The following is a 15690-nucleotide window of genomic DNA, read 5'->3' on the forward strand; positions in this document are numbered from 1 at the left end:
GGATAAAATCTAATTCAAGATCACCGTAACACAATAATTAAATTTAGTTCGACCCACTAGGTAATTATCTTCTTGGAACAAAAATTCTTGCAGAGAGACTTAACCCCTTTCCATTAGGCCTGGAAACAACTAGGGAAGGATAAAATCTAATTCAAGATCACCGTCACGCAATAATTACATTTAGTCCTACCCACTTGATAATCCTCTTCTTGGGGGAAAAAGTCTTTCAGAGAGACAACTCCTTTCCATTAGGACTGGAAACAACTAGGGAAGGATAAAATCTAATTCAAGATCACCGTCACGCAATAATTACATTTAGTCCTACCCACTTGATAATCTTCTTCTTGGGGGAAAAAGTCTTGCAGAAAGACAATCCCTTTCCATTAAGGGCTGGATAAAACAAGGGAAGGTAAATATAATTCAAGATCACCGTCACACAATAATTAAATTTAGTCCTACCCACTTGGTAATGCTCTTCTTAGGAGAAATGTCTTGCGGATAGACTTAACCCCTTTCCATCAGGTCTAGAAACAACTAGGGAAGGATAACATCTAATTCAAGATCACCGTCACGCAATACGAGTAATTAGATTTAGTCCTACCCACTTGGGAATTCCCTCCGTAGGGGAAAGAGTCTAGCAGAGAGTCCTAACCGCTTTCCATTTTAAGTAAAAATAATTTGATTATGATCAAATATATTTATTACAAAATATCACGTAATAATTAGATTTAGCCTTACTTATGTGAAACATACATATAAGGGAAAGAGGATTAAAAGTCTTAAAGAGAGTTTAACTTATTGCCCTGACAATTGGAAAAAACTCAGGAAGGATATGTTCTAGTTCAACATCACTGTTTATCACTGAGATTTAACAAGGAAAGTTTAATTCGACAAATCATTTTTGCCGAGGAATTTTTACATTGAATACCAGCTATTTTTTAACTTTTGTTCTCCGTGTACAAGAGTAAATCAACTTGACTTTCCGAACAAACTACAACCAACCATACAAGATACAATCTGATTCAACATCACGGTTCAGCCTTGACCAAACATAGCTAGTTTGTGTTTCTGTATGTGATGCTATCAAGACTTAAACTTGTAAGATAGCGTATCCTCTAGTTAATTATAACCATTTCGTGTAGATTCAATTCCAGTTTATTGTAGAACAATGATGAGATTACACAATAACTTTACCTCACAAATGATCAGAATCAAGTCGAGACGGTGATGATATGATTTAAAATTACTATGTGAACTGATTAGATAAAGTCTACGTTGCTTGAAAATAAAGTGTACATTTCTTAAGATGGTGGAATAAATTTTGGGTTTTCTAAAATTTTATACATATAATGGTCACAATCCTTCAGATACCCTTCCTGAAGACAGAAAAAAAACCAAAAAAATGTTTGGGTCACTTTAAGAAAAATTATAGACATTTGAAGTATTCATTTGGGTCTTTTTATAATCAGGCCCTAAGAAAATATGACAGGAGGGATTGAAACTTTTTAATTTTGAGTAAACAATAGTTAATTTTCAAATATGTTTAAAATTAATTAATTGGAAAAAATATTAATTTTATATATTTTGTAATTAATAATATGTTACTCCTTCAGCTAGAATATTTCAAATTTGGTGCTTTTTAAAGTGTAGAAAGCGCAATCATATGGAATCTGATTTGACTCTTAAAAAGACATCGCGCGCTTTTGGATTTTAAGTTGTTCCTTTCGCACTGCTCGTGAATGCACAAGCAGGAGAGCACTCGCCCTTCCCCCACTATCCGCAGTCCCTTACCCGGCTTTACCCCTCCAGCCATCAAAACATGGTTATCAATATTTCAGAGAAAATAACAAAATAACTTGTATCTAAAATAATAAAAGTAAACGTAACTGGAAAGAGTTTGAAACAAAGTTCGTCCAGGCCGTCAGTAACTTAAGGGAACTACACTTGACTTCTGAAGCCAGGAAATACAATTTACTGGTGAGCCTAACGAACTTAGGTCTCTCATACTGCCAGATAAATAATTAGATTAGAATCATTAGGGCGTTTGATAAATGAGTCCAAAGTTCTCTAAGATAACATGTCATAACCTGTACCACGCTTGCGTTTTGCAGATTCTAAATTAAGTTTAACATCAACACTAATTTGAAGGACTGATTCATAACGGTCGGAACGTAATTTATTGTTCTTATAGCGTTTTTCAAGTAAGGGAAGGATCACTATTATTTTATTTTAGTGAAGTTTAACATTATATGTATAGGAATTAATCGTATGTCGTAAAAGATATCCAACAGCTTTCAATTTAGAAATAACATTACTGTAGATATTTTAGAAAGCAAAGAATCTTAAAAAGGCGACTTTTTTCAAAGTTGGTTTTTAAACTAATTTTTGTGTGAAATAATAAAACTCTTTTACTTTAAAATTACATAGTTCAATATTCATATTGGTGCCACGATTCCTTAAATTATCTTTGAATTATATTAAATGAAGTTATTAGCAATTCTTCAGATAATTTATGTACCAGATTAGTTCATTATGTTGGAGAAAACTTCGTTCTGAAGGCTACGTCAGTGTCTTTCCTTTAAAATATAATATACATTAATGTGAATGGCCTCATAATAGGGTCCGTCGATGACCGACCTATGTTCGGGAATAAGAGTTTTCTGTGAAAAGCATTGCAAACATTTCTTAAATCAGCAGTCTTTCACTAGGTAAGAGTTTTCATACGTAAACAGTCATAAGTTAAATTTCAAGATAAATAATACAATACTCGGTGAAGGGTTACGACTTCTTTTCGTTCAAGAGGGTCGACAACATAGGTTAAACACAAATTTCTACTTACATTTTAGGTTTTGGATACTTAAACGTTTTAATAAAATTTAACTATACCTCAACCCAGTGATTTCAAGTGTTTTCTCGTTTATCAAATAATTACCTTTATGCCAAATTCTATAATTTTACAAGTTTACAATAATTTCACAACTGGAATAAGGACTTAATGTGTAATCCAGTCATTCCTCTGTAATCCAGTGAAACTTTCATAACTTATACTTGACTTTACAATTCTCCCCAATCCAGAATCTACATAACGCAACGTAAGAACACGGAACGTCTTCAGAGATGATGCAATTTTCGGTTATGAAGACAACTCACGGGGGCAATTTCAACATTAACAAACGCGACGACTAATGAACTGCTCCCTCGTGTTGGGCTGCTATAACAGTTTACTAGGGCTCCAGAATGTGTGCGTAGATATGATTGCGTGCAATGTCTCCCTCACTCCATCTGCAATTAGCAGTCTATGCTGTGTTGGTATAGTGTTCACGCGATTTAAACATTAAATAATCCGTCAAGCTCGGGGTTTTTCACTTTCTAACTAATTTCCGTATAAAGTTATTAATTTACATTTGGTGTTTACATAATTTAATCTATGTTTTTTACGCTGCTACAAATTCCATTAGCAAACGTTTAATTTATTTTACTGAGATAAATATTTCTAAGTCATGTTTAAAGAAAATATTTGACATACATACATATGGGTCAGTGGTGTAGTCTCCATTTATACAGTTCTTTCATACATATTCGCCTAATCTGATATCACATTTGTTATTTATAATAAAATATCCAGGTTTGTTTCCAGTTATTCATTTACATCTATTACATGAATAAACTTAACTAAACTATAACTAAAACTAACTAAAGCACTTTCTTAGACTAAAAACTTACATTTTTTATTGTTATGGCCAAAATTGACTGATTGTTTATCGACATGCCTGTGGAGGTAAGGCACAATTATCTGTCCCGGAGATATGAATGTTTTTTGTACTGTCAGTGTTACAAGAATAAGCAAAACAGTTTTACTGTTTTTGAAGTAATCAAATATAGCACAAAAGTAGCATAGCCTAGAAGAGCCACAGCCATCTCGGTGATACAATAAATCATACAACTCTGGAATTTTCTTCAGAACTTAAGAGGTGTGCGTGGTTGATATGATGAGAATTAAGAATCATAGACAAAATTACCGACAACCAGTTGATTTTGTAGGAAGTACAAATTTCAGAGATTTGAGGAAGAAACGGCAACTATGATTATATATGGAACTTTTCTGAGTATTTTGACAGGGCTTTATCTATAATGAAGGAGATTAGATGGGACAGTTATAAGAGATTGTTGTCGTGAAAAGTTTTAATAATTTTAAAACGTCAAACATCGCTGTATGACAGACTAATGCCTCTAGTGATCACCACTAGTCATGAAGAACAACAAGGCAGCCTGGAAATGTAATGTAAGTAAACAATTTTATAAAGCACTGTAATGGTGGAAGTAGTTTTATCGCTACAGTAAAAATAAACTACTGGCTAGAATACAAAGCTTTAAAATCAATGGGATGAGATGGAAAACTAAAAGCAAGTCTTTAGGGAGAACTATCCAACGAAGATGCATCAGCTAAGGCAAAATTGTGAACGCAAAGATAGTAAAAAAAATTATAGCCCCTGAACAGAATGGGAAAATTACCTAGAAACCGTGTATAATTGTTACATAAAAGATAGCAGTCTTTATAGGTTCCGAATAGTTTTGAACTTGGTGGCAAAGATGCAATGGATAATAACCCTGATTCCTTTCCTGTACCATTACTGTTTTCCTGTGTACCATAGAATACTAAACACTTAAATACACTTTTCAACAGTTCTCGTAGATTTTTTTTTTTTTAAGGAGAAGCCGATCTGCTTTTAAGCCCTATTCTGCCCGTCCTCATGGGCTACTGGCCTGTGCGAGGATCTTATCAAACAGAATAGGGGGAGAGTCGACACAGTACAAGGTCGATGGTACTGATAAAAAGTGCAAGGGTTACAGACAGGATTCGAACCTGCGCTATTTTTAACTCAAACCTCAAATTCCAACGTCTTAGACCACTCGGCCATCGGCACTCCCATTTATCATGTGCTTGTTCGTAAAGACGCTGCCTGACTTATGCCACTGCAATCCTTGTGCTGGCAAAAACCTCCTTTATTTTCAACTTTTTGTTGATGTCTTAACCGGCGAAAGCGCTTTCAATAATAAAATAAATTGTGGAAGAAATAAAAATGTCTTTTATATTAAAACTTGGTGTCATCCATCAAGCATACAACGCAGAAAATGAAGTTCTTGTGCAAAGCATAATATTATCTATAGAAATGCTTAACAAATAAAGGCAACTGCATTGATTTCATATAACTGATAATCTAAAAGACGTAGAGAAAGTTTTGTATACAAATTAATAAAGCAATGTTATCTATAATGTTGAAAATCCATGATGAGACTAGTGTATGTCAATATATTCATATTTAATCTCCACTGATGGAAGAGGAAATACAAAATTCAATCCCCGTAGTTTAGTGGAATTAATTGCCTTGTAAAGCCAGTGGTTTCCACATTAACCATGGTGGGTCAGTCATAATTTAAAATTTCCCATTATAAGCTTTAGTGGTATTACATTGATTATGTTAATGTTAATGCAACATATTAACCAATATTATCAAACCGGGTACAATGGTGAAATACACTATGAACGCTGACCGTAACGATGCACTACAGCTGGAGGTAATGGTATCCCTCTTAAGGTTATTATTTGGGAGTGCCGATGGCCGAGCGGTCTATTTAAGTCTTTGGACTTTGGGTCTGAGTTAGAGATAGCGCAGGTTCAAATCCTGTCTGTGACCGTTGCACTTTTTATCAGTACAATCAACCTCGTACTGTATCGACTCTCCCCTTTATTCTGTTTGATAAGATCCTCGCACAGGCCAGTGGCCCATGAGGACGAACAGAATAAGGCTTAAAAGGGTATAGGGGGATATTATAGAAATCAACTAAAGCCTGCTCAGTTATATTGATAGCTAGAACGAGGGTAATGCTTGGTCCAATCATATTATACAAAATAATGAAGACCTAAATACATTTCTGTAACTTTTCATTGAGAACATGTTGAAAACATAATTATAAAAACACATGCTTTAGTATTTATCTTTGGTGAATTTCAATTGGCATAACGTGCAATACAGTTCCATTGATAATATTCATTAGAACACTCAAATATCAGTAAATCATCAACTTTAAATATATCTATATTAGTCATCACTAAATGTGTTAAATAATCTACATTACTTATTGATATAAACATATCCTAGGATTCTAAAAATATTCAAAGTCTACTACAGTCATATCTATACTTGAAAACTCCATTGTACTAACATTTTCATTAAGGCATTCCTACTGACATTATGATTATTATTTTAAAATAATCTTGGAATAATATCTTGGTAGTATAAGTAGGCATACTCATTTTATTAATAAACTATTCGAATGTTAAAAATTCTGTGCTATATGTGTACGCTGCTTTTTCCGATGTTTGAATACTCCCATGTCGTGATATATCATTGATTTTATCCCAATATACTTATTATAAATAGTATTGACACGCAACACGTTTGTTGTAAGTTCTGACTTATGCGTGTACAATGCTCCGGTAGAATTATTTTGTCACCTAGATTGCAGATGGAACAGATCAGATTGCAGATCTCAAAATGTAATGTTTCTCGTGTCAATAAAAAATGGCAAATATCGGAAAAATCCTGCTCCTTCACTTATCAAAAAGACACGTAGGTGTACGTCACAGCAAGTGTCACGTAGCAGGCTTCACTGAGCTTCAATGCAACTTTTCAAGTCAATAGCACATTTTATTATTGGCAAATAGTTTGACAGGCAGTTATATGAAAAGTAAATTTGGTCACCCTACTAGGTGATAGACTATGATAGATTATGCTTCAAGTACAATTTCAAATCCATAAGTAAGTTCGAAAAAAGAACAAACCACCTCTTTTTTCTAGGAAAGTGCTATATTGCAAGTTGAAAAACACGATTACTTATCAATCTCTTTGGTCCACTGTTGTTGTGGTGGCTACGCAAACACCCTATAAATATTACTAAAAAGTAAGAAATTTCATGGTTTAAGGATAACGCAAATAGATTTTTAACGCCCAAAAACCTATATTCTAAAACTTTTGGGGATTAACTTTTCTGAATTAGCTCCTATTCGAGTATAGCATTAGAGAAGTCGAGACGTCAGAACCAGAGGGTTCTATCTGCATTTTAACAAATTTTACAGTAGAGCGTTTTAAAGTTTTAAGACCTTCTGCAGGGCAAACTTTATATTGTACTGAAAAGAAATTCTAGGTTATAAATAATCAACAGTTTGTTAGTGTTTTACAAAAAACCCCAGTTTATTGAAATATTAGTAAAATACAATTTTTTTAGGCATTTTTAAACAAAACAAAACGTGCAGATGGAACCTTTTGTCCCTGAGTACAAATCAATATTTAAAGTCCAAAAGGTCCTTAATTCAAAACTGTATTTAAATAGTCTACATCAACTGTAGGCATCCATTTCATCATAGATTTTATGTCTTTAATCTTGTCTGAAGGTAAATTTTCTTCCTGTCTCGCACTACGTTTGCTCCCCAGAGAATTCTCGGCAGAGTAGTTGTTGCTCGTCCTGTAGATCTGTTCGACTTATTTTTTTTCACCAAGTTAATGCAGTTCCAAGGTTCCAAAGGATCATGGCTGGTTTTAAACTTTACTGATAGTAAATTAGATTGGCAAAATTGAAGTTGGCACACTTTAGTATAAGGGGCAATCTTGATACGCAAGGTTCTTGCTTTGTGCTTGGAAGTCGAAGAAGTCATTTGTCAACATTTGGATTACTGAATAAGGTGACTTTTTATTAGATGCGATGATTACTCTTAAAGAGAAACAGGGGAACCAAACCTCAGTTACTTTGAGTGCCTTTTCAATGTTGGAATGCACATTATCTACTTCCTGTATGCATGAATGGCCTGGAGTAGAATATTTCATTGTTTACTCGTTCAATGTGTTTATTTTTTGCCATAAATAAAGAAATGGCATATGAAATGACAGAGTTTCTGTTTTGGGGAACCACAACTGTCACTCCACAAAATATAATCTTTAACATCTGGAAACGCTGAACTTATTTTTTCCATTATTTTTACCACTGCTGCACTGGCAATATCATTCCCCAGAACGACCACAAAGCGCTTCATGCCAAAATGCGCAATAGCCTTTTTTGTCTTTTGAGCAATGTGCAGTTAAGTTTGTATACGTTCAACTTTCTTTTGTAAAAAAAACAGCTTACGTTAGCCCTAGGTAGCGCTATAACATTTTGTAAGTCAAAACATACAACGGACTTCATTACTCTCTCGGTCTTTTTTTCTTTCATTTCTCATAAATGTTTATTGAACATATGATCATCATATTTGGCAGCAAGCTCTTCTGTCATTCGATTTTCTTTTAGGGACATAGAGTATTCTTCGCACAAGTCACATCTGTCGGACTTGGGTAGCAAAAAATCCAAATTATATTCATTATTGAAAATAGAATCTATACATTGATATGGATAGAGGTTTCACCTTAAGTTCCTTGCAATGTTCAAGGTACATGTCAAACATTTTCTACTGATATTTAAGTCAGGGCTAAGATATTTCTTTTGCTGTTTTTGCCCTGCAGTAATGGGACTCGACTTTTGCAAAAGATTCAATATGTTTCCTAAGAATAATCTTTATCAGCTTTTTGCGTCCTGTCTTTAGTTTTTTCCTCTTTCGTCCGATTTCGGTACTCTCACTTGATTTGTCCTTATTATTGTGAACATTGTAAATGGTCTTCTGACTCACTAAAATAGTTTTGGAGAAAAAACTGTTTACAAACTCTAATCTTTTCGTTGTTTATATGTAAAAAATATGAAAAGGAATTCTTTTTCTGGGGATTATTTTTTCACCTTTGTTCTTACTGACATTTTGCACTCTGTATTTCTTAGTATGAAATGATATTTTTCATTTTGGTCTATTTTTATAATAGCTCAGCATAACAGCTTCACGCTCATCTTTGCTTACTTTATTACTACATTTAAATTTACATTTGCAGTCTAAGTGTTGAAGGTTCTTTTGAGGAACAATCTTACCACATGAGCTGGTGTATGATCTACCCGTTTGTCGCCTCTCCCTTCCTAACATTTTCTTCCAATTCTTCGGATTCCGCTGTCTTTTTTCTAGTTTTTTTCTTTTCCTTCATCGGCGTTTAGTTCATCAGAAGTGGAGTCCTTTTTCTGATTCTGTTTCACTGTAAGGAACTAGAGAGATCGATTTATTTTTCCACTTTGGTTCACTGTTGGGCTAACATCACAAACAGAACTATAGCTTCCTTCATTTTTCCAGAGCTGGATCGGTATTGTTCGTTTGGCTTCACTGGAAGTTTTTATCCGTGTCGTCTGCATCAAACAACCTGAAAATAAACAAACGATGTTAGAACATAAAGCCAAAAGTCAACGATAAAGCTTTTTTAAAAGGCCAAAGCATAAAAACATCATGTTTACATAATAAGTTTACAGTAGTTTTTTAGTTATTATTCTCTGCAAGATGGAGACATACTAGGCCTACGCCATGGTTAAAACTTCAAGTTAAGTAACATGAATATTTTATGATGACTAACTTTTGTTTATAACCGTCAAATCATTGTTAAAATATAACAGTTAACCCACTAACTGGCGCAGTTGAAATGCGCCCGAATGTCATAGATTTTTTAAAGCGATTTTTGCAAGGGTTGACTATAAAATCCGTCAAAAATAGTCAATTACTGCAAAGCTACCTATATTTGATATTAAAATGACCACAGATATAATCTAAACAAATCTAAAATAAACAAATATATATATTCATACCTTTTACAAAGTCTTCGTCGTTTTTGGGTTTGGTGAAAGAATACAATCCTCTTCGCTGTTACTGTCGTCAGGTGAAGGTATATATTCATCATCACTATTGATGTTTTCTATTGACAAACTATCATTTAAACTGTCATCAATCCATTTATTTATGATATCACCATCCATTTTAATATGTTTTACAAACACACAATGAAATTACTTTTAACACATTAACACGACAACATAACCTTACCAGCAGTGAAACAATACTATTTCCCAGCTGATGCAGATAGAACTGTCTGGTTCTCAAGTTTGCCAACTTATGCAGATGGAACTAAATTTCCCTGCTTGTAAAAATATTAACTGTTCATAATTACACAAAGATTGTGTTATATATTAGTACAAAAAGGCTTAATGTACACATTAATACAATAAAATGAAAAAATCAAAAAATTGCAGATGGAACCCTCTGGTTCTGACGTCTCGAAGTGAAAACAAATTAACCAGCGGCAGGATCGAACTAGTGACTTTTCTATTACTACTCCAACGCACCATATACAAAGTCAATAACAAAGTCATCATATTATATGATCATCAATAGTGAGATGTACAAGTCGTTATAATATCTTTGTGTTCCATGAAATGGTCAAGTTTGATAATAATATCAACACTACGACAGCACATAACGGTAACTGCATTTGAACACGTAAACAGCGTGTTAAGAATCATGACGTGTTTTCTTAAACGATACTTAAAGGCGATTGCATGGAACGGCATCGACCGCTGGGGTGCCCCGATGTCGATCGGAACTGCCGCCATACAGCAACAGGTACCTGCGCTATATCCCGGAGTCATGGCAGTTGTAACAAGCACGTTCGGTCACAATACAGAGTGGTTGGAATGCGGTGGATCGATATCATACTTCACCTTTTCCATACCCGGGCTTACTACATACATTTAAAAGTCAACAAGTAATTGTCGTATCAACTAGCTACCTAGCATGTGAAATCCTGTTGTAACCCAAAATCCCAAAGGGGTGGAACGAGTACAGATCCAAATCTCGAGAGCACATATTGTGTAGCTTTCCAAACAGTTACGTATATGCGGTTGTGCCATTGTTCTTTTTGCATTATAAGATTGCAAGATAACGACATAATATTGCGTATTTTAAGCCGATCTCCTTTAAAACCCCCCTATATTCTGCACCTTCTCATAGGCCAATGGCCTGTGCAAGGATCTTACCAAACAGAATAAGGGGGAGGGTTAATACTGTACAAAGTCGATGGGATAACTAAAAACGTGCTACATTCGCAAACAAGATTTCAATCTCCTCTGACTCTAATTCAGATGCAACGTCTGACGATGTGTCTTAGACAGTAACGTCGTATGTATTGTAATTTCGAGTTTGTCTTTTTTCCAGTAGTTTCAGTTGGAAACTAATATTCTTTAGCTCACTGGTAAACATTTATCCCTAGGTAATATATAACCGAAGAGCTAATCATAACAGTTTCTTAGTAAATAGATAGATGCTGACTACTCATGAAGTATTCGAAAGCTCTTACATATATGGCTAATCTTTGCGTATAACAATTTACAAACATGTATGCATATAGCTTGAAAAGTATTTCAGTCATTCATAATTTGGACTGTATTAAGTAATCTTGGGATAACGTTAGTGGGATCACATTTATCTCAACCGCCAGCAATGAGCAGATATCGGATACACCGTATGCAATGTTAACTCAAATTTACCCTCAGTAATGTACGTGGAAATCATAAATCCCGTCAATACGATGTCCATCCCGGTCAATTGCGCTAAGCTCCCTCCTGATGACTGGGACGCCAACGGTAACTGATCCCGTGACTGGTGGGATTTCAGCCCTTCCCAGGTTACCATTAGTCAACACGAATAGTGTGTATCCGGTGAAAGTAATTTTTGTTTAATGGAAGTATGACATTTTTGGTGTTTATCACGAACGTTTAGTTTATCCTGTTATATTCCCCGGATCCATTGTTGAACTTTATTTGGAATATATGCACATCTCCAGTGATTTCCAAGTAAATGCTATTGTCCAACACATTTTAGATGGGGTGGAATAATATTCTTGTAATTTTGCACTGACCGTAGTTCGTCTAGATCAACGATTAAATAAACATTTACTACTATGTGATGTATTGTAGAATTCGTGTTTTTGCCACATTTATATTTAATCACACTGCTAATAAAAGCCCCTTAATTGACGCAGATTAAAAAGCCGTTACTTAAATAAATACGGTGTTTGCCTCTGTGAGTTTACTCATTTTAACACTTCCTGTTAACACAATCTATGTTGCTACCACCTCCTGTGTAAATAGCCGCCTCACTTCACCTACCACTTGGGTCTCTAATTTCATTATAACGCAATCCTTCTTGCTTTCATTAAAGGAGGCTACAATACTGAGGTGAAAATAGATGGCGGATTAATGATCACTTGTAAACCATGTACTTAGTTTACAGGACGGTTTATACGAATAATTAAGAGCGGTAGAAAATAGTTTTTAAATCGCCGGTCTCATTCAATCAAATTAGTTTAAATAAGTAAGTAGGTTAACATTCGTACGAAATGTTTAGTTTTAAAACTAAAACATTAAACTACATTAAAATTGGCGTTTTCCGTTGAAATAAATAAATAAATTTATTTTAATTTTAAGATATTTGTTCAACAATCTGAATTTTTAGTTTTTATATTAACATGTTAAAAATTTAATAAAGTAACGCAGTAAAGTAATAACCACTTGAAAGGCAGTTATAACGACTTAAAATAACAATGATCAAAAGACTTATGGGAGGCTTCCCACAAATCAAGAACAAACAAACCACATTGACTTGATAGAATTCAGCTTAAAACCATTGAAATTATTTATGTAATATTCTTAACAGGATTCAATCTAGGACATGTGCAAACGATCATGTAAAGTTGGATTTTAAATATCATTCACGAAAATACAGGCTAAAAATCTAAAATGGCTTCTTCAATAATGATTAAACGGCAGAGAAAGGAAATACTGTTATATTTTTTCCAGCACTATTCAAACAGCATATAGGTCAATACTCATTTTTTCATACTTTTAAGTTCATTAACAATTATTCGAGGATGGTTATATCAACTAACGTGTAATCTTTCCCGAAAGAATCAACCAGGAATCTTAATTTTCCTGTAAAATATTATAAAATATTGATTTATAACATATTCTTTCCGAAACTGCAGTTTTTCATCAGATCTGGCTATCGCAAATTTAGGGATGTGAAAATTACGCTTGTTGTAGAGACAAGGATATATATAAATGTTCTACTCCGCGCCACAACAGATAATTTTACATCTTAAAATTTTAACCCACACTTGGTTGTACTGTTAGTTTCCAAATTGGAAGGCAGTTTATTTTAGAGTCGGAGCCACCATTTCGAGGTGGAAATGTTCAAACCCCTCCTGTTACAAATCATCGGTCTTGATTCGCAGTAGTTGTAGTGGCTCCGTCGAATTGACTGAACCCGGAAATACGATTTACAACTCTGCCTAATGAACCAAGCCCCCCCCCTGCTGCCACCAGGTTGTATCATTAGTACTATTTGTTTCCTGGGTGAATTGAGCGCCGTGCCGTCTCTTAGCATCATTGTTTACGTTAATTATTGCATTGAGAGTGCGTCACAAGAGTCCGTTATTGGGGTTTAATTTTAAAAATCATACGAGCTTAACTGGAATTTTCCAGAATCTTTTGTGTATAAAAAGTAGAAATTTAGTGATAATTAGTCATCCCAGACTAAATACAAACTTCCGCCCAAACAAGGTGCATAATTAAATGTGTTATACCACACAGTAGTTACTATGGCTATAACTGTATTTTTAAGTAAAACCGTTTCCGGCCATAGTTACAATAATATTATAATGTTTTTTTGCCATTTCATTAGTATAGTGTCATTAATTTGATACCACCATCAATTAAAATCAAAGCCAAACCATAAATGTAGCACGGTAAAAATACATAAGTAAACAAACATACGTTTATAATTGAACAATTTGGCAAACAAAACGAAGAGATATGTTTAGAATATCAAATCGAATGTGTACTACGCAAAAAGAATTTTTGACAGTATTTAAATTTTTCCATAATGGCTGGTATATTTAAACAATTTAAATTTCTTGGTTATCACATGTGCTAATAAAACAAAATTCGTAGGCAATGTAAAAAGAGATTTAAATTTTGACTATGTAGAAGTGTGTTTTATCTTTCTAGACTAGATGACAGACTTATTTGGTAACTTTTCACCATTGTACCTAAAAAATTATGCTAAACCAAATTCCATTTACAGTCTCTGAGAGGCATACAAATTGTATTTGGCATTACAAGAACTAATTTCATCCTCAAAATACAAGCAAAACATTTTATTTAGATGGTAAAACTAAAATATTAAATTCACGCAAAACATGATAGCCTACTCATAACAATATAATTAATTTAATTATATACATTTTATTTTTAGATTCATGCCGTAAAAAGTTGACTTACAGTAATAAACACTAAGTATCATATTTATTTTATGCATATACGGAATTATATTAATGTACAAATGAATTTCTCACAAAACAGTTAATTTAAATACTTGATTTAATAAAAACTAAACAAAGATAAACTGGATTTTTATGTATTTATTTAAGGGCTTTAAAATAGAGGTCTTTACATATATAGAGAATGATATTTTTCACTTTTCCTCTTAAGAATTAATTATTTATGTTGGGTTTGGCCACGAGCTATTGGCATTTTGAATAAGTGAAACACACGATAGTATAAGGTATCTTTAAACGTTAAGACCCAAACAATACACAGCCTAAATACAACAGTAAGCTTGTAGACTTGTAATGTTGCCTTTCCGTTCTCATCCGGTTCATTAACTGGAACTGTTGCTTCGCCAGCTTTAGTTCCTGTATTACTTGGCTCCTAGACGCTTTCTAACTACCATTAAAACTTTCCTCAGCGAAATTGTTGTTCTCCCACACTACTAACTTACTGTTTTTATCAAGATATTTCCTCCACTATGTTTATTCCAATATGGGGAGCATGTATCTTCCTTAAGACTGAAAAAATTTACGTGTTATAGACTACATTATAACGGTGGACTTTTCAGTTCATTCACTAACTAGTACTGCTACTTCCACAGCATCATTTACAAGTTTTTTCCACCATAGCAATTTGTAACCAAATCTCTTACTTACTATTGATTTCTCCGTCTGTATAAAAGAAAACTTTTGAGAAGTAGGGTGAACATGAAAAGAGATAAAACAAAATAAATGTCAATAGTATTTTTTACACAATACAAACACAAAGTGGAAAAACCCTAAAAGCCCACATCACATAACAATAATTTACTACAACTTTAATACATAAAAACAAGGTAAAATGGGAACATTGTTATGATTACAAACATATTCAAAGCTACTCCCACAACATAAAAATTATACAGAACACCTAGAACCAAACTGTTTCTCACACAAACACAATAAGATTATATATAATGTAAAATAAACCGCAAGCTATAGTTAAAAAAGGCAAAAGTTAAAGAAGGAAAAAGCCACGAGTTAAAAAATTACTATTTTTTATTTATTTATTTATTTTTTTAAGGAGAAGCCGATCTCCTTTTATTCCTTATTCTGCCCGTCCTCATGGGCCACTGGCCTGTGCGAGGATCTTATCAAACAGAATAAGGGGGGGGGAGTCGATACAGTACAAGGTCGATGGTACTGATAAAAAGTGCAACGGTCACAGACAGGATTCGAACCCGCGCTATCTCTAACTCAGACTCAAGGTCCAACGTCTCAGACCACTCGGCCATTGACACTCCCATATACTATCAATGTTCAAAATTTGTTACTGTATAATAGCATTGTTTACCGAATATGAAGAGCGAAATTATTT

This window comes from Homalodisca vitripennis, chromosome 7 (genome assembly GCF_021130785.1).
Source record: "Homalodisca vitripennis isolate AUS2020 chromosome 7, UT_GWSS_2.1, whole genome shotgun sequence".
Lineage (NCBI taxonomy): Eukaryota > Metazoa > Arthropoda > Insecta > Hemiptera > Cicadellidae > Homalodisca > Homalodisca vitripennis.